Here is an 18,193-nt window from a genome sequence, read left to right on the forward strand (position 1 = left end):
AAAGGCACAATGTCAGCCAGGAGGTGGTGGTACATGTCTTTAATTAATCCCAGCACTTGGGAGGAAAGGCAGGTGATCTCTGAGCTCAAAGCCAGCCTCATCTACAAAGTCAGTTCCAGGACAGCCAGAGCTACACACACACACACACACACACACACACACACACACACACACACACACACACACAAAACCCAAACAAAAAGGCACCATGTCTGCGCTATCTCCAATAAAGATGTTATAGTCAGCATATTAAAACATACACTAAGTAAGTTTTACTACGTTCATATTTAAAGTATGTTGAAGCAATTTCCAATCCCTACCCCCACTTTTCAAAAGTGATGCTTGGTCAGGGAGGTTAAATGTACATCTGTAATCTCAGTGCTTGAGAATCTAAGGCCGGATAATGGAGAATTAGAAGGCCAGCCCTAGTTACCCTGTCCCAAAAACAGATTTTTCCTTCCCACCCCCTTACATATAATTTTAGCCTCTAATCCTCTCCATTCCAACAAAAATCTAAACTGTCCAAAAAATAGCTACATATCTGCAGAACCCAAAGAACTTAACCATTCTCCAAACAGCTGAACTTCCACTGGCCCACCTGTTAAAGGCGCTAGAAAGCACTCCTTTCCCAAGTTCCAGCATTTACCAGATTTTTTTTTTTTTTTTTTGAGACAGGGTTTCTCTGTAGCTTTGGAGCCTGTCCTATAAATTGCCCTGTAGACCAAGTTGGCCTTAAACTCAGAGATCTGCCTGCCTCTGCCTCCCAAGTGTTGGGATTAAAGTTGTTAGACACCACCGATGGCTTCTTTTTCTTCTTTTTTGGAATCCAGCGTTTTCAAATAAAGCTTATGGTCTAGTTCCCTGGCTAAGCGAGGCTACAACCTAACCTAACTGACTCAAGACCTGGGGGAGCCTGGAAACAATTGAGGGAGGATGCTGCGATGGTTAATTCCAAAGCAGGTATCTTAGTCTTAGTCATGCCTGAGTAAAAAGGGAAACAGGGGTGGAGGACACATTTTATGATACAGTATGTTGATTCATGTTGTCACTAGGTCAATGTGTTCAAGAGATCATCCCAAGCCTGGAAAGTTTCCAAAACAAATGAGGTAAAACAAGAAAGCAAGGCGGGGGAGGGGTGCTCCACTTAGGAAAGGCTCTTTCTTTTCTTTCAAATCTATTAACATAGCCCAGCAGACAATCAATGTCCGGCAGACTACTAAAGAACTACCCTTGACCACTCGGGGACCAACAGAGCCTCCAGCTGGCCTGACTCCTGGGCACCTGCAGGGATGGCTAGGCAGCAATTCATTAAGGAGGAGGAGACAGGCGGTTACAATGCTCGAGCAAACCCTACTGGTTCAAATGAGGAGACTCCCCTCCTCTTGGAGGTAGTAGCCAGGTTCTGAGTGGTAGGCGCAACTAGCCCTAAGGACTCCACATCCCAGAGGCAATGGAGACTCATCTTCCCTTGCCATGGTGTGAATGTTAGACCAGGAGACCACAGAAGTCAGAAGCCAGCTTGACAAAGTCAAGTAACACTCACCCAGTGAAAGCCAAAATTCACAGCTACTCAGGCTTCAGGAAGAGAGTCACCTGAACCCACAAGGTGGAGACCAGCCTGGCAGCATCATAAAGCAGAGTCTCCACCCCAACCCCTCCAAAAATTCCACTGTGCTCATCTATAAAGGCTGCCGAGACAGCAGGAAAGCCCTGCTGTCACCTTATATAGGACAATGGAGAAACTACCAGACCAAGGTCACTTTTCATTTCAAATAAATAAGTAAATAAAGGTTGATGCCTTAGCACAGATAGAACCCATGTAGGTCATAGCCACGATAGCAGCCTGGTGAGGCTCTCTCTATGAACCCGGTAGGAAATTAAGTGAGGATTAGAATAATTAAATGTAAAGCCTCCTTGAGTGCAAGCTCAGTCGCAGAACAGTCAAAGCCATTTCTGTGAATCATACAGGAAAATTATGAAAGGATTTCCCAGGCCTCACAGCCTTCCCACTCCCCCATCAACTTTACAAGTGCTATGATCTAAAAAGGAACAGACCGACCCTTCGGGGAGAGAATTAAATACAACGGCTTATCAGAGAGAACCACTCCGGTCTTCCGGCCGTGCGACAGTCCTGTGCTCATGTAACTGTGATATACTTAAGAGTTTCCAAAAATTACACACATTTCCTCAAAAGAGATGTAGGAAAGAAATATAATCACGGGGTAAAAGGCCAAACACTGTCTCTGCTGAATGCTTAAATAGCCAATTATGTATCTTAATACATTAATTCTATACAGAGAAGGAGACTATTACTGGCAAGTTGAATAAGACATCTAAAAAAATGTACCCTGGGGCCTAAGTCCATTCAACTGACAGTAAAATCACCCTCAAAAAAAAAAAAGCAGTTTTATGCAACATCTAGTATTTTAATTTTCCAGCTGCCAACAGGAATGTATAAAAGAGCAGAAATTAAACTAATTATGTCAGCACTCAGTGAACAAAACTTTAATTGTATTACACACTAGACATCTACTGAACAATACAAAGGCCCTTAAGGGTAGGGACTTCTGCAGAATATAAATGATTCCCAGTCAATATGACAGAAATTAGTCTGTTTAGGCAGTGAACAGATTCATAGGTCACATGCAAAAATTCGGCTGATAATCCAATATAAAAAATAAAAATATAGTGTAAAAGGAGGGGAAGTCTACAATGGTTCTAAATCACCCCATGATTTCCATATGCGGTATCATTAGTAAGCCCCTGGAGCCAGCATTGTACTAATCAGCTTCTTTAACATCCTACCCACAAAAGAGCCTGTTCATTTAGCTGGGAGACAGGTGTTAGCAAACCAGCAACCTCTTTCTGCTTCCAGTTCCAGGAGCCCAGCCTGTAATCATCGTGGCGTGATCAGCAGGTTGAAAGAAAGGGCAGCGTGGAAGAAGGAAGAGTAGAGAGGGAAAGGACAAAGACCCAGAGAAAGAGAGACATGGGCATGAACTAATGCCAGGCACTACTGAACAGGGCCACCCTCAAAGCCTGGTAGCCTAATTTGAGTTTCTGGGCTACTGTCCAAATACACCAAGCAGAATTTGGATAATGTTATTAATTTATTACTGTAGGTAGTAATTCTGGGCACATGCCAACACTCGACTATTTCTGAAAAAAAATTTAAAGCACTGCTAATTGTCATGTGGTTTCATTTTTCTCACCCATATGCTCTGATTCCCCCCCACCCCCAACAGGGTTTCATTGTGTAGCCTTGGCGGTCCTAGAACTCACTCTATAGACCAGGCTGGCCTTGAACTCACAGAGATCCGCCTGCCTCTGCTTCCCAAATGCTGGGATTAAAGGCCTGTGCCACCATCGCCCAACCGGTAGGGTTTATTTAACTCACATTTCCATTTAACAGTTCATCATCAAAAGCAGTGAGGACAGGAACTCAAGCAGGGCAGGAACCTGGAGGCAGAAACTGAAGCAGAGGCCATGAAGGAGTTCGGCTTACTGGCTTGCTCCTCATGGCTTGCTCAACCAGCTTCTTTATAGAACCCAGGACCACCAACCCAGGAGTACCACCATTCACAAAGGAAAGGGCTGGATACCATGAATCACTAGTAAAGAAAATACCCTACAGGTTTGCCTACATACAGGCCAATCTTATGGGAACATTTTCTCAACTGAGGCTCGTACCTCCCAGATGACTTTAGTTTATGTCAAGCTGACATAGAACTAGCCAGTACAATGACTGATGATGATGGCAGCTCAGCAGTTAAAAGCACTTGTTACTCTTACAGAGGACCCAAGTTTGGTTCCCAGCACCCACAGGTGGCTTATAGGCATCTGTAATTCCAGTTCTGGGTGATCCCATACCTTCTTCTGACCTCCATGGGCAACAGACATGCACATGGTACACAGACATGCAGGCAAAATATTCATCACATAAAATAAAATACCTAAAATGTATATATAAATAAGTAACAAGAGGGTCAGAGATGAAACTCAGTGCAACAGCCCTTGTCTAGCATGCTTGAGGCCTCAGGCTGGAGTTTCAGGTAAGCCAGGTGCCCTTAGGAGGCAAAGGCACAAGAACTGAATTAAATTTAGGCCAGCCTGGGTTACACAATGAGACTCTGCCTGCCTGCCTGCCTGCCTGCCTGCCGCCCCCCCTCCGCCCCCCCCCCCACGTTATTGTAAAACCAAGCACAGTGTAATCCCAGCATTTCTGAGGAAAGCCAAATCAGAGGCCTTTAATCTCAGCACCAAGGAGACATAGCAATTCTAGGCCAGGCTAAGGGTTACTGTGACTTTCTCAAAGAAAATAACAAAACCCATAAGCAAAACCTTATGACCTACACTTTGAAACCATCTTTTCAAACCAAAGGCTCTCCAAATGCTTCTGGCACACAGCCTAGTGTGGGAACCACTGTTGTATTGCACTGATATAAACACTCGATTTATGACGTAAACCTATATAGTATGTGCAATAAAACAATTTTATCATCTATACATCAAGTCCTATGGAACTTTGAAACTGGGGTTCACTTCTCTGTTTTCTTAACATTTTAAAAACTGAAATGGGGGCGCTGGAGAGATGGCTCAGAGGTTAAGAGCATTGACTGCTCTTCCAGAGGTCCTGAGTTCAATTCCCAGCAAGCACCTGGTGGCTCACAACCATCCATTATGAGACCTGGTGCTCTCTTCTGGTGTGCAGATATACATGGAAGCAGAATGTTGTATACATAATAAATAAAACTTTAAAAAAAAACTGAAATGGGAGACAATGTATTTTCAAGGAATGGCTGCTTTCTGGGGCCTTCTTACAATAAACACACTATAAGGTTGAAATCGATACTGAACATAATGTAACTTTCCTTTGATGACCCAGCAGACTTCAGGATCTCCCAACGTCACTGGGTCAACCCTCACTATTACCAACTAGTCACTGTACTGGCAAAAACAAAATAAAAAATATATACAAAAAGATATATCTTAAGAAGGTAGACTAATCCAATGAGATAAAACTAAAGGGAGACTTAAATGAGCTGCTTCAATATACAAACAGAAAAAAAAAAAAAGAGGCTATTTTCTCTTTTAATCTTCACATGCATACATATTTTCCATGTCTTAATCCACAGAACAATCCTACTAGATATTTTCATTTTGCAGAATAAGAAAAGAAAGCTCGGGGAGGAGTCAGGGGGTGAGTTGGGGTAGAGTGGGTAGGGAACATGAGAGGATGGGAGGGTGAGGGAATTGGGGGATGGATATGTAAATATAAGTAATAAAAAAGAGAAAACCCAGGGGGAAAAAAAAGAAACTAAAGCTCACAGAGGTTCAGGAATTTACCTAAACTCATGCAGCCATGAAGTGAAGAGCTGGGTTCCAAAACTAGATTAGTCCATTTCATTAACCCAAGTTTACTTACTTAATATATCTAGTGCCCAATTCTGTTTTAACTCAGATTTTCCAGACTTGAGCAACTTTTCTTCTTTCCATGAACTGAGCAAAGAACCTGTGACTAAAACTTTTTGACAATTTATTAAGCATCCATTAATTTCAATAAGGGCTTCAGCCACTAGAAACAAAATAGCCAGCACATTGGTTTTAAAAATCTTACACAAAAAGTCCCCAGGCATCTCTCCCATCCTGCACTGATCATAACTACATTCCACTACCTATTCAAACCTCCAGCTGTTTCTACATTATCATTCATTTGTCCACTCAGGGAATAAAGAAAGCTACTTTCACCAAAAACCCTCCCTCATGACTCCCAGTAGATAATACAGGAGAGGGGCCTTGCTGTAAAGCAGTGAATATAAAAGTCATACAAGCTTTCTGTTTATCTGTCACAACTAGGAGACGGGCTATTCTAGCAAACCAAACATCCCGGAAAATATCACGATGTGATCAGAATGACTGCCAATTTATAAAGAATTCAGTGCATCCCATTTCAATTTTAAAAATGTTAAGCCAGGCAGGGGGCAGTACACTGCACACCTTTGATCCCGGCCCTCAGGAGGCAGAGGCAGGTGAATCTCTGAGTTTTAGGCCAGCCTGGTCTACACAGCAAGTTCCTGGATAGCCAGGGCAACACAAAGAAATCCTGTCTTGGGGAGGAGGGGGGTAAAGAAAGCAAAGAAGTGAACCCTAATTTTCAAAATCCCATAGAATTTGATGTACAGATGTTGTTTTTATTGTACATATTTATATATTTATAAATACATATATTCCTATCAATGGTTCCCAAACTAGGCTGCACCTTAGAAGCAGTTAGAGAGCTTTTTTAAAATCAGATGGTTTCAAAATGCAGGTCATCATTCGATGAACCAAAACCTCCAGAAGGTGGGGCCCTGAGATCAGAATCTTTCAAGACTGCCTGGGTTACAAACTGAACCTCTCAAGGAGTGGCTGACTTCTGGGAAATCCTTACAATAAAACAAGACTGAAAGTGACACTGAAGATAATCTGACTTTCCTTTTCGGGCTCAGGAGACATCAGGGTTTCCCAGTACCACTGGGTCAACACTCACCACTACTGACTAGTCACGGCACTGGCAAAACCACAGAGTAAGGAAAAGTTTAACATAGATTTCCTAAAGACCGAAAGCTGGAAAAACCAGCTTTTGTTTTACTATCAGATTCAACAGCTGGGTTTCTCCCAGAAGAAATGCCGATTTTATACTTGCTTTGTAAAGGGGAAACGTTTTAAAACATGTAGGACTCTTAACCAACTGCTTAGCTCCACTTCAGATGTAAACAGACTCCATAAATGTGGACTATTCAGCCCGAGTAAACGCAAAAGAGGAACATCATGGCCATCTTAAGGAAGAAAGATAATGGGTTTAGACCAAGATCAGCTTAACAGAATTAGTTGTGACCAACTGTCCAGAGTCCAGCAACTGTTAAGTCCTGGGGACAGGGCTGGCTAAGGACAATAAACACACAAGAGGCCAATTACTACCTATCTGAGATGACCTTTATGTGAACCTGAGAGCTCAATCAGTTTTAGGATTTTAAAATTTCATGTCTAATATAAAGTCACAAAACGAGAAATTAACCTGAGCATTTCCCCACTAAAGAATGGGGGTTTACATAAGAAAAGATCGTCCTTGCAATTATCAAAATCATTATTAAATACACACCAGGTCTATCAGTAGTCAAACAAAGATAACCAAGGAGTTATGGTTTGTAGTTCCTTGGTGCAGTATGTTTACTATGTGCAAGGCCCTCAACTCCACCCCTTACCACACCACTACCACCCCCCCACCACAGTTCTAATAACCAGCAACAACCACCAAATAAGTCATCAACTCCAAAAAACAGAAGAAAACAAAGCAGTCCCTCCCTTGAGACTTCACTAGCAGCAATCTGAACCATCCCATCCTCAGCCAACTCTAGATTGTAGAAGACTCCAAGGTACAGCAATTAATCTTTCTCTTTCCATCCCAAACATAAACACTAGCACTAACAACACAAGTTTAATGTCAAAGTCACTCATCTGCCATTAAAATAACAGCCGTATTAAAAGATTCTACGATTCGAATAAAAACCAGTGCACTTAGCTCCTTCCCCAACATTCCTGACGATTATGTGGATGGTGTCAGTAAGTAGCAGGTACCGCCCACATAGGCAGGTGTGGCTGCATTAAACTTCACATGGATCAGATAATAAGAGGCATGGTACTAAATACTTAGATCAACCGGCTTGGTGGATAGTTTGAAAACAGTTAAGCTTCCTGAGAACGGCTTTCTCTTTTTTTGTTATTATTTTAGCAGTTGGATAAATTGGCCAATTTAGTGGATGGATTTATAACCCTGGATCCCAATGTAAACAGTCAGAATAACAGCTGTGATCAATAAGAAGTTTTAATGGACTGGACTTTAAAAAGACATTTAAGTGCTGGGCATTGGTGGCACACGCATTTAATCCCAGCACTCCAGAGGCAGAGGCAGGTGGCTCTCTGTGAGTCCGAGACCAGTCTGATCTACAAGATTGAGTTCCAGAACAGGCTTCAAAGCCACAGAGAAACCCTGTCTCAAAAAACAAACAAACAAACAAACAAAAAAAAAACCAAAAAAGCATTAAAGTGAGTGTGTGTCTCCTATTACATAGGCATCTTTGAACACCATCAAATTATTAGACCTGCCATATCAATCTGCTACTGTCCTCCACAATATCCATCTGTTCTCAAGACTACCTGTAAACAGTCTTGGGGGTTGGGAGGTATGCCTTTAATCCAGCACTGGGGAGGCAGAGGCAGGTGGATCTCTGTGAGTTCCAGACAGCCAAGGAAACAGAGAAACTATGTCCCGATAAACCAAAAAAAAAAAAAAAAAAAAAAAAACCTGTAAATAAATAAACCACAACTTTTGAACTGTACCCTGGAGTCAAGAATTAACAAATGAGCAAAAAGTTTCAGAAACACTTGTCACCCTCTCTTTCTTTGAATGTGAGAGGATGTGGCGGAGGGGAGGATAAATAAGTTGCCAGAAAGGAAATATCATGGCCAACTTCAGTCCTAGAATTCTACAAACTCGGCCCAGGACCAAGTCCCCTCCCATTCCTAGAAAAATGCCACAATACTCGAACAGCCTTACCACATTTCTGTACACTGAACTGTCAAGGCGAGAACCACCACAAGGCTCTCAAAAAAAAAAAAAAAAAAAAAAGTGGACAAGTAAGTCTCTTGGTTCTCCAAACCACCAGCCAAAACATGCGTAAGGAACTTACTAATTTCTTAGAAGGCCACATGCACCCGGGGTGTTTGTTCATGGCCTTTAACCAGGGTACAGAGTGAGAGTTGTGGGTAAAGTCCCATTTCCAAGTTAAAAATAATCTTCCTCCGTGGTGGACAGCGAGGAACGTGGTGCTCTTCCTTGATTACACAACCAGCACCTTCTCACCCCGCCACCACCACCACCACCACCACCCCCCAAATGACAGCCTAACAAAAAGGAGAAACCAAGCTGTAACTCTGTCGTTTCTACCAAGCTCTACGCAGACAGATGCCAGGAAAAGCTGCGAGCTCCTCAGGTCTACCCGCACTTCCCCATGCCCGGTCAAATGTCTCCTGGGCAGCCGGCTGGAGAGGGGCCCCACTTCCCTGAGCCTCGGCCAGATCCACACAGTGGCGACCTCACACACCTCGGGAAGAGAGGACTCCGAAGAGGCAGACGGCAGCCCCTGGCAGGGAGGAGGGGAGAACAGGAATCCCCAACTTCCCATCTAACCTCCAAACTCCGAATCTCCAGGGTCCTCCCGTAGGCGGGGAGCCAGTGTCGCCGAAGCTCCTCTGCCTCAGTTTTCTCTGACCTATGCATCCTTCCCCCCCGGGAGCCAGCAGGACCTGCAGGGCTCTTACGACACTTAGGCACAAGTTGAGGACACACGTCCCGGGTTACGGCGCACACAGGCGAAATGCTTTGCGGCACTTTCAATGGGACAGGTGTGAGATGACCTGGCGGCGGAGAGTCCCTGAGGCCAAGTGGCTGTCCCACTCCCGGAGCGCAGCTGGAGCCCCACACCCCCGGGAGCACAGCCTGGAGCACCCTGTCCTCCGGCCCGATCCGCCGCGGCCACCGCCTCCTCACCTGCCGCGGACGCTGCCCGGCCGCACCTGGGAGGACAGAGGCCGGCTCTCGACCGCGGCCGCTCAGGTAGCGGAGCTGCGGGGCCGGTCACCGCCGCCGCAACTCCCGGGCTGAGGGGCGCCCGGGTGCGCGCACCACATCCTCACGGGCGGCCCCAGGAAGTCCACCCCCACCGCCCCAGTCTCCCGCGGCTCGGCGTGGGCCCCGCCCGTCTGCGTGCGGCCCCGCCCGCCCGCGTGCGGTCCTGCCCCCGCGGGAGCGCGCCCCGCTCCGACGCGCCCGCGCCACCATAGAGAGGAGTCGGGCGCGCGGCGGTCTAGAGCGCAGCTCCCGCGAGCGCCCTCTGGCGGAATCCCGGCTCGGACTGCAGGGCCGCGGACGGACGGAGGGGGGTGGGCTAGGTGTTTGGGGTCCAGAGTTCGAGTCTTGGCTGAGTCATTCCCGTGACCTTGAGCGCGTCTCTTATCATCAACTTGCTTTATAGTAGAGGTTGAATGTTGAACCCTTGATTTCATGTTTCCTTTTACCCGACGGTTTTCCAGTTCACCCAATGTATTGTCTATCTCACTTGGAGATATTAAAAATCTGTGATGCAAGCCGGGCGGTGGTGGCGCACGCCTTTAATCCCAGCACTCGGGAGGCAGAAGCAGGTGGATCTCTGTGAGTTCAAGACCAGCCTGGTCTACAAGAGCTAGTTCCAGGACAGTCTCCAAACCTGTCTCGAAACCCTGTCTCGGAAAAAAAAAAAAAAAAAATCTGTGATGTATCATAACCTTTGCGTTCCTACTAGGATTAGCTACATTCACGTTAGAAAGACAGGGACACGGCTGAGAAAGGCTGCAGTACAATGACTGCTAAGGACCACCCAGTCATCATTCATCTGTGTGCACCTTTTGGCAGGTATTTAACCTTTCCGAACTCTTCCCCATCCCAGAAAAGCAGGTCGGGCCTGCAGATTAAATGGGCTGATGCACAAAGGCCTTAGTAAAGCATAAAACACCAAGGTAGCATAGGGGATCATTAGCCAGTGAGTTAAGAAGATGCCTAGTCATGGAAGTCATATAAATGCTAATTCTTCTGCCTAGTGTCTAGTGACATCGTTTTCTTATGCTTCAGGTTCCGATCACAGACCTCTCAGGGTTTTTCCTGAGCAATTTGTTTTTTTGGTTTTTTTTTACTTATTCAATATTTTGGTGTTTGGGATTTTTGTATAGACTGGGTAAGTGCTCTATCACTTGTATTTTAAAATAAGGACTATCAGAAGGGAATGAGAGCTAAAATATTATTTATCCATATCAGGCTGTCACTTTACAAGTGTCATTACTATTTCCAGTTCTCAAAAGAGCCCAGCAAGCTCCATACTGTTATTTGCTTGTTATCAACAAGAATCTACATTTTAAGTAATTTTCCCACTTCCACACAGAGAAAAGCAGGGCTGGGATGTGAAACCATTTCTTTCTCCAACCTGGAGTGCACGGGGAGCTCTGCCTTCTAGGGGCCCCCTGCAACTGAACGGAACATTCACGCCTTTCTCTTGCTTATTTCTACAGCTCCTGTGTTCTCTGCTTCTCTTGGGGCTTTTTCTTCCACAAAGGTGTCTATCGTCTCCTCCTTTGGTCTCTGGTGTCTCTGGTTCCTGTTTCCTTGATGTGCCATCATTGTTCACCCTTTCGTGTTTCTGAAACGGGTCTGAGAGCCTTGCTGGAGGCTCACACACTCTACCACATTCCCCTCCTCTGGATATGAATTATAGGCACAGACATATAATAAGTCCAGAACAGAGGTGAGATGAGACCCAGACCTGGGATTATTTGTTAACTTAGCTCACAAGCCCAGTTCTGAAAGGGAGTGCACTCACTCCCTTAATTGGACTCAATAATTAAGGCCTGGATTCATGACATCCTACAGAAATCCTTTTCTCGGGGCCCTCTGGTCCATATTATGGCTAAATCACCAGAGTGCTACTAAATAATGAGCAGATCACTGGAGCGAGGCCTGGGAGCTGCATTTACCCACACCCCTCCTCTTTCCACCTTCGGCGTTATCACCATCACTATTTTTCATCTTTATCGTGCCCTTCCGCAGAGGTATTCAATAATGCACCCATTGTGCGAGTAATCTGAAATCCTTTTCGGCGAGCAATAGTATTTAGTAGTAATAAAACACTAATTTGTCTACCAAGTGACATATTTATAGGAGCTGTTTACTTTGACATATTTTTATTATTTCTACTCATTTGCTAAGTACTTTCCAATACATATTTATGAAGCACATGCCTTTCCCCAAACAGTACTGAAAAAATAAATCACATTATTTCTTTTATTAGTAGCAGGAAGGCTTCTAAGACCTAGTGCCCTGATTTCTGTTACTTCTGGCAGGAGCCAGAAGAACTAATGGTGATTGAGCACCTACTGTGTGCCCGGCTCTCTGTGAAAGGCACTTTCCATAAATCTTCTTTTTAACTCCCCTGAGATACATATTTTACCAATAAGGAAAATGTAACTATGTACAACATAGATTTCTATCAGTAAAACGAACACATTATCTTGTCCGAGGAACTCTGCCAGAAAGAGCACAGTAGGGTATCGAACCTAGCACTTTCCCTGATTCCAAAGTCCTAAACCACCATCCCACTTCACCAGTCACAGGCCACTCCAATATCTCAGGATATAATACATCTCGGGATATAAACATCTCAACATCTCCAACATCTCAGGATATAAAGTCAGTAAGGTGTGGTGGTGCACACCTTTAGTTTCAGTACTGGGGAGGTAAAGGCAGCTGGATCTGGACAGCCAGATATATATATATATATATATATATATATATATATATATATATATGCTCTGGAGGGACAGTGGTGGTACACACCTTAATCCCAGCACTCAGGAGGCAGAAGCAAGCAGATCTCTGTGAGTTTGAGGCCAGCCTGGTCTACAGAGTGAGTTCCGGGACAGCCACGACTACACAGAGAAACCCTGCCTTGAAAACCCTCCCACCTCGCAAAAAAAAGAAAAGAAAGAAAGAAAGAAAGAAAGAAAGAAAGAAAGAAAGAAAACAAGAGAGGGAAAAAAAAAACCTCTGGGGCCTGAAGAGATGACTCAGAGGTTGACAGCACTGGCTGCTCTTCCAGAGGACCTGGGTTCAATTCCCAGCACCCACATGGCAGCTCACAACTATCTGTAATGAGATCCGGTGCCCTCTTCTGGCCTGCAGGGATACATGTAGGAGGAACGATGTATACATAATAGATAAATCTTTAAAAAAAATAGTAAATAAATAGAAAGAGAGGGGGAAAACCTCTGTAAAATCTAAGGTATTCATGATAGAGTTATTCCCTAAGAAGTCTGCTGTGCCCCAAAAGCAGTGTGAGTACAAGAGCTGTCTGTACACATCCCAAGACTGGTGAGGTGGTTTGAAAATGGCCCACAAAGGGAGTGGCACTAATGAGAGGGGCCTCATGGCAGGAAGTATGTCTCACTGTGGGGTTGGCTTTGAAGCCTCCTATGCTCAAGTTATACTCAGTGAGACAGACCACTTCTTGTTGTCTGTGAGTCAAGATGTAAGAACTCTCAGCCCCTTCTCTACCACCATGTTTGCCTGCATGCTGTCTTGATCCCATCCCCCCCCCACCACCATGACCATAATGAACTAAACCTCTGAACTGTAAGCGAGCCACCACAATTAAATATTTTCTTTTATAAGAGTTGCTGAAGCCATGGTGTTTCTTTACAGCAATAAAAACTCCAACTAAGACAGAAGTTGGTACCAGTGACTGGGGAATTGTTGTGATAGGCGAGACCATGTTTTTTTATGGGAATAATATGGACTTTGGGAGTTTGGGTTAGGAAAGCAATGGAATGCTTTAAGCACTTCTTAATGGGCCATACAAATAAGGAACATGAAAGACAATGGTGCTTGAAGGGACCAGCCCCCCATTTCGGCAGCCATGGCAGTAACATGTGCTCGCTATGACCTTGTCTTAGTCACTAGAGGTTAGGTGCCTGCCTCGTGACAAGGAACCAATCAGAAGTTAGCTGGTGGCGCTATGCTTTACGACCCTGGGTGTACTTTAAGGACAAGCGCACAGCAATGACGCACAGAGCATAGCAACCACCCTGGGAGGGCCTATGGGCCATAACAACCAGTTGACCAATCAACACAGGGCAAGCCCTCCAAGCCTGGAGGCACACCAATCCTGAGCCTGTGCGTACCCCTAGACACTCCCCTTACGCTGCCCTACAAGATCTCTTGGCAGCCAGTTCAAACTGTCTTTTGTAGCCAACCGCCATGGTGAGTGGACAAAAGACCCGAGCTAACATGGGGTTAGCTCGTTAAATTACAATAAAGCCTCATGCAGTTTGCAACAAGCTCTCAAATCTGCCTGGTGATTGGGGTGACTGCGGTCGTGACCTGGGACCCCAGATACCTGAGTTTTCCGGGGGTCTAACAGTGCTAAGAGTTTTTGAACTGTAGGGGACTGGCTCAAGAGGTTTCAGAGGAGAAGAATATTAATATATTGTCTAGAGATCATTCTTGGTTTTGTTTGTTTGTTTTATTTTTTGAGACAGGGTTTCTCTGTATTGCTTTGGAGGCTGTCCTGGAACTCACTCTGTAGACCAGGCTAGCCTCAAACCCACAGAGATCTGCCTGCCTCTGCCACCCGAGTGCTGGGATTAAAGTCGAGCACAACCAATGCCCCGCCATTCTTATGATATTTTGGTGAAGAATGTGGCTGCCTTTTGCCCTTGTCCAAAGAGTCTGTCTGAGGCAAAAGTGAATAGTTTTGGATTAATTCCATTGGCAGAGAAAAATCTCAAAACAGCCTAGGATAGACTTTGTTGTGAGGTTATTAGTGGTAACTCTAATGTAAAGATTTATAATGAAAAGGAGCAAGCTGAGCAGGGTAAATTACAGAATGTATAATTTGAAGGGAAAAGAAGCACTAGGAAGTGGAGTGGAATTTAAGGCCTGTGTTCAAGGAGATAAACAGATTAGGAATGGAATAAGGAAGTGGTGACCTCGGGGCAAGATCCCACCCAGTTAAATTTTCAGTTTGTGAAAAGGCGTTAAAGAAAAGTTTAGAGCTGGGTGTGGTGGTGCAAGTATTTAATCTCAGCACTTTGGAGGCAGAACTGGTGGATCTCTGAGTTTGAGGCCAGCCTGGTCTATAGAGCAAGTTCCAGAACAGCCAAACTTAAACAGTTAAGGTAACTATCAAAAACAGAAAGTAATTGTTTCTTTCTGTAATGAAGATGTAATTGAAAGATCACTGAGTTTAAGGCTGGCCTGGTTTACAGATCCAGTTTCAGGACAGCCAAGTTTAGGCAGTGAAGGAAATGACCAAAACCAGAGAGTTGGTGAAGATGTAACTGAATGAAGAGGCCATGTTCCAGCCCCAGTAAACAGCAGAACTTGGCAGCTTTTGTGGAGAGCTGCACTTTGTCGGCCCAAAAGATGGCGCCGGCCTCTGCCTCCCACCATCCCGAGGGTGAGAGGTCTTTGTCCTGGACAATTTCTTATCTGGCTAAGGCTGGGCTTCAGGCCTGCTTCCGTGTATGTGGACCCTTCTGCTTTCGCCACGTGGCAGTCTGGGGTGGGCTACCAAGGGCCTTTTAAGCAGAGGGTTGGGTTTCCTCAGGGCCCCCAGAAGAAGATTGTGCAAGGCTCCTGAAATAAACTGCAGGAAGAAGAGTTCCCGGGTTGTGTCTTTCTTGCTGGTCAAGATAGGCGCAGCAAGCTTTGACCACATGGTTCTGGAGTTAAGAAGAAAGGGGCTACAAAATTTGTCTCTGCATCTAGAAAAGCTGCTGAGGCCAGACATGTGACAGGGGTGTCTGTGAATGGAGGCCTAGAAAGGCCATTTCATGAAGCTGTGAAGTTGAAACCTGGATTGACTTGGAGAGCCCAAGACATTGGAGATGCCAGAACCATGGAATTCCTGCAGTGGAGAGCTGCTAACAGGAACCAGAACCAGCTCAAGAGAATGAAGTATGTTGGACTCAACAAAGCTGAAAGGAGCTGGAGATCTGAAGAGTGCTTTGACATCAGAGATGGAGATAGAGTTTGGAGTCTGCCCAGCTGGTTTTCAGCCTTGCTTTGGTCCAGTATTTCCTCACTATGCTCCCTTCCCAATGGTTTGGAATGATAATATACATCCGGTGCCATTATATGTTGGAAGTATGTGATCTGGTTTTTAATTTTACATGGGATTACATGAATCTCAGAAGAGACTTTGGACTTTAGACTTTTAAATAAGTTTGAGACTATTATAGACTGTGGGAACTTTTCAAGTTGGACTGAATGCATTTTTTGCATTATGATATGGTTACAAGCTTTGGGGGCAGCAAGTGGAATACAGTGGTTTGAAAGAAAAATGGCCCCCAAAGGGAGTGGCACTAATGGGAGGTGTGGCCTTGTTTCAGGAAGTATGTCACTGTGGAGTGGGCTTTGAAGTCTCCTGTGCTCAAACTACACCCAGTGAGACAGACCACTTCCTGTTGCCTTGAGTCAAGATGTAAGAACTCTTAGCTCCTGCTCTAACACCATGTCTGCCCACATGCGGCCTTGCTTCCTCCCATGAGCATAATGAACTAAACCTCTGAACTGTAAGGGAGCGACTGCAAATAAATATGGTCATGGTGTTTCTTTGCAGCAATAAAAAACTTAACTAAGACAATTGGCTACATAAATTGTAAGCACTACATGGATGCTTGGTCAAAAATCCAAGATTCCACTCTTTTTTGCTTGCTTTTTTTGTTTGTTTGTTTGTTTTTGTTTTTCAAGACAGGGTTTCTCTGTGGCTTTGGAGGCTGTCCTGGAACTAGCTCTTATAGACCAGGCTGGTCTTGAACTCACAGAGATCTGCCTGCCTCTGCCTCCCGAGTGCTGGGACTAAAGATGTGCACCACCACCGCCCGGCAAGATTCCATTCTTCTAAACCAATAGTCCTGTGTGACTGCATTAGTCACACTAACAAGAAGCTCATCCTGTCTGGACAGAAGGTCCTGACCAGCATCTCCCAGGCATCATGAACCTCCAGACGATGTAAGACTGGAGCCCTACTGTATACCTGGAAAGGCACTCAGTACTTACCATAAGGCCTATGGGAAGCTTGGTAAGCTAAATAGCCCTACAAGAGGTCAATGGAGCAAACATTATTTTTCTTATTACACAGTGGATGAAACTAAGGCTTAAAGGAACCAAGTTCTTCCTCTAGTGTCAGATAGCAAGAAAAGAGACCAGACCAGTTAGTTGAGATGTCAAAATCTCATTCCTTTAGAGAGGGGCGGGGGAGAGAAGCATTAATGGTGAATGTGTTTGTGAAAGGTTGGTGTACTGGCACTCAAAACCAGGACCTTAGACATGCCAGACAGAGCTCTACTACTGAACTACACCTGGCTGATAATATATACATACCTTGCTCTCATTAAAGACAAGGTTGTAGATGGATTTTTTCTTAGGGCCACCAGCTCACACACACACACACACACACACACACACAAATGACATGGAAACTAACTTATTATTATGAAAACTCAGCCTTAGCTTAGGCTTGTCCCATATATCTAAATCTACAATTCTTTTATGTGGCTTGACTACCTTTACTCTGTAATGGCCATCCTGCTTCCTCAACATCTGGCTGGTGACTCCACCTTTCTTCTTCCCAGAGCTCCCTCTGTCTGGAAGACCTACTTATACCTCCTGCCTAGCTATTGGCCATCCAGCTCTTTATTAAAGCCATTTTTCTTTCAAACCACTGCATTCCATTTGCTGCCCCCCAAAGACTTGTAACTATATCATAATGCAAAAATGCATTCAGTCTAACTTCAAAAGTTCCCACAGTCTATAATAGTCTCAAACTTATTTAAAAGTCTAAAGTCCAAAGTCTCTTCTGAGATTCATGTAATCCCATGTAAAATAAAAATTAAAAACCAGATCACATACTTCCAACATATAATGGCACAGGATGTATATCATTCCAAACCATTGGGAAGGGAGCACACTGAGAAAATACTGGACCAAAGCAAGGCTGAAAACCAACTGGGCAGATACCTCTTCACACAGCATAAAGGAATATTCCAAACACAAGGGACTGGAGGCATGGCTCAGTAATTAAAAGCATTTGCTGCTCTTGCAGAAGACCTGGGTTCAGTTTCCAGCTCCTACATGGTGGCTCACAACTATCTGTAACTCCAGTTCTAGGAGATCCAGCACCTTCTTCCGTCTATCATAGGCCCCAGGAACACACACGGTACACATATCCATATGCAGGCAAAACATTCATATATATAAAATAAATCTTTTCAAAAATAAAATCAAGCTGGGCGTTGGTAGCACACACCTTTAATCCCAGCACTCAGGAGGCAGAGGCGGGTGGATCTCTGTGAGTTCAAGACCAGCCTGGTCTACAAGAGCGAGTGCCAGGACAGCCTCCAAAGCCACAGAGAAACCGTGTCTCAAATAACGATAGATAAATAAATAAAATAAAATAAAAAATAAAATCAATCAAACCAAACAACCAAACAAACAAAGCCTGCTGAGTTGACACAGACCTTTTATCTCAGAACTCTGGAGGCTAAAACATGAGGATTGAAGGTTCAA

At 44.7% G+C, this 18,193-nt stretch overlaps 1 protein-coding gene across 3 annotated transcripts in view; it reads right to left on the minus strand.

Moving 5' to 3' along the window:
• The window catches only part of Rffl (ring finger and FYVE like domain containing E3 ubiquitin protein ligase), a 69,311-nt gene extending 59,524 nt beyond the window's left edge, over positions 1-9,787 (minus strand). The window contains exon 1 of one of the 3 annotated variants that reach the window (XM_027426492.2): positions 9,590-9,787. The gene's annotated coding sequence lies outside the window, so the exon portion shown is untranslated. The other 2 variants (XM_027426494.2, XM_027426493.2) reach the window with 2 other exon arrangements.
• Between the last annotated feature and the right edge of the window lie 8,406 nt (positions 9,788-18,193).

This window comes from Cricetulus griseus, chromosome 7 (assembly GCF_003668045.3).
Source record: "Cricetulus griseus strain 17A/GY chromosome 7, alternate assembly CriGri-PICRH-1.0, whole genome shotgun sequence".
NCBI classification, from domain to species: Eukaryota; Metazoa; Chordata; class Mammalia; order Rodentia; family Cricetidae; genus Cricetulus; species Cricetulus griseus.